General features: G+C 49.5%; 1 non-coding gene across 1 annotated transcript; it reads left to right on the top strand.

Moving 5' to 3' along the window:
* Positions 1 to 920: 920 nt before the first annotated feature.
* Positions 921 to 1,083, top strand: LOC142591742 (U1 spliceosomal RNA). The gene has a single exon (XR_012830506.1). It is a non-coding gene; the product is annotated as a U1 spliceosomal RNA (small nuclear RNA).
* The last annotated feature ends 690 nt before the right edge of the window (positions 1,084 to 1,773 follow it).

Raw genomic sequence — 1,773 nt, 5'->3', positions numbered from 1 at the left:
GGCGCCGGCCCATGGTTCGAGACGGCAGCACCCACATTTTGGTCAAGAGGCAAGAAAGGCTTCAAATTAATAAACAGGTCAATAAATAATAATTCCAGATTCAACGCACTTAACCTCTTCGCGAAAGCTAGCTTCACGTAGACTCCAGAATGTGCGTTGAATCTGGACATCTTTATTTATTGACCTGTTTAATAAATTGAAGCCTTTCTTGCCTCTTGACCAAAATGTGGGTGCTGCCGTCTCGAACCATGGGCCGGCGCCGGAGATGTAGTGCGACCCGGTGCCGGAGATAGTGCAAAGCGAGACGGCACGGAGTGGCGGGTGATGCATTTGTAAGCGCCGAAGGGAGCTCCAATCCAAACACGCCACCGCAGTCACTTCATTGTTCGCTGCCTTCATTCCGTCGTTATCACGCGTTGTCGTCAATCTGTCGTCGTCCTCAAGCCCTAGACGTGATGAATCCTTGTTATTTCATTGGCATCGTGCCGTCATCGTCATTGCATCATCTTCGTGAGGGCATCATCGTGCCGTCGTGGCCATTCCACGATCGTCGTGACGTCTCTGGTGGTGCTGTCGTCATCACGACGTCGTCGTCATTTCTATCGTCGTCATGCCATCGCCGCCGCCGTCGTATTGTCGTCTCCAACTCGGCGGATTTACAGCAAGCAACTATCGCTTGACCGAGACAATCGTCGCCCGATAGTTCCTCACAGTTTTGTTAATACGGCCATTACAAGAAAAACTAAACAGGCAAACTAGGATTATAGTTATATGTGTGGAGTGCTTGTGCGTTACGGTAGGTAATTTAGCAACTCTTCCTTGCTAAGCAAAGTTTCCTGTTTCATGTAGAGTACTCCAGACTACCCGCTCCATATGGTGTACCTTTCGGAATGGCTTCTTATGCCGACGCACTTCTATGCATACTTACCTGGTGCCGGGTTTCCGATGATCATTTAGGTCGGCGCCCCGTGCCGAGGCCTTGCCATTGCACTGCGGTTGGCTGAAGCACGCCACTACCCCAAACCGGGGCAGATGGGGCATGCAATTTTTGGCAGTGGGGCTCGGCGTACGCGCCAACCCCTTCTATGTTCAAATACAAAAAATAGAGGAAACATAGCGAGCAGAGGGTGCTACTTTATCGACGCGAGCCTGACCACACCACGTGCACTGGGCTCATCTGCGCCATATATGAGATAGGTGGGCAACGTGCCCTTCTCACGCTGCCCAAGTTGTCAGTTACCAGGCGCAGAATGAAATAGCGCTGTAAAGTCCGGCGTTGGGAAAGTCGGCTTAGCGTGCAGAAGCACGCGTCGGGTGTAACAAGAAATGTACATGGTCTGCAAAGTTAAAATAACAGTAAGTTTATTTAATATACAACATCTGCGTGCGAAGGCGGTTTATGCGCTTTGGCCGACACAATGTTCACGAACAGTTGGAGCTATCGAACACATAAAGTTAACTAAAGGCTTCGCAGTTTACTTATATGTGTCACGCTTGTAGTATGTGATTATACTTGAAACGTTGAGACATTCGTATTTTAAGACGGCTGCTCTTTGTTTGATTCGCCTACGAGGAGTGCTTCTGTTTAGAGATTTTCGTAATCAAGCTCAACCCTCAGTCGGCTAATTTCGCATTAGCGGGGTGTGTGCCTCTTCACACAACGCCTAGCCCCCATTGTGACGTGGCTCACTCCGAATAGCACACCGTTTTCAACCTGGGCGAAGCTGAAAACGAGAAGGTAACACAAGAAAAAATTGGCGGAGCTATACAGCT

Source organism: Dermacentor variabilis, chromosome 8 (assembly GCF_050947875.1).
Source record: "Dermacentor variabilis isolate Ectoservices chromosome 8, ASM5094787v1, whole genome shotgun sequence".
NCBI lineage: Eukaryota > Metazoa > Arthropoda > Arachnida > Ixodida > Ixodidae > Dermacentor > Dermacentor variabilis.
This window is presented reverse-complemented; position numbering and strand designations above follow the sequence as displayed.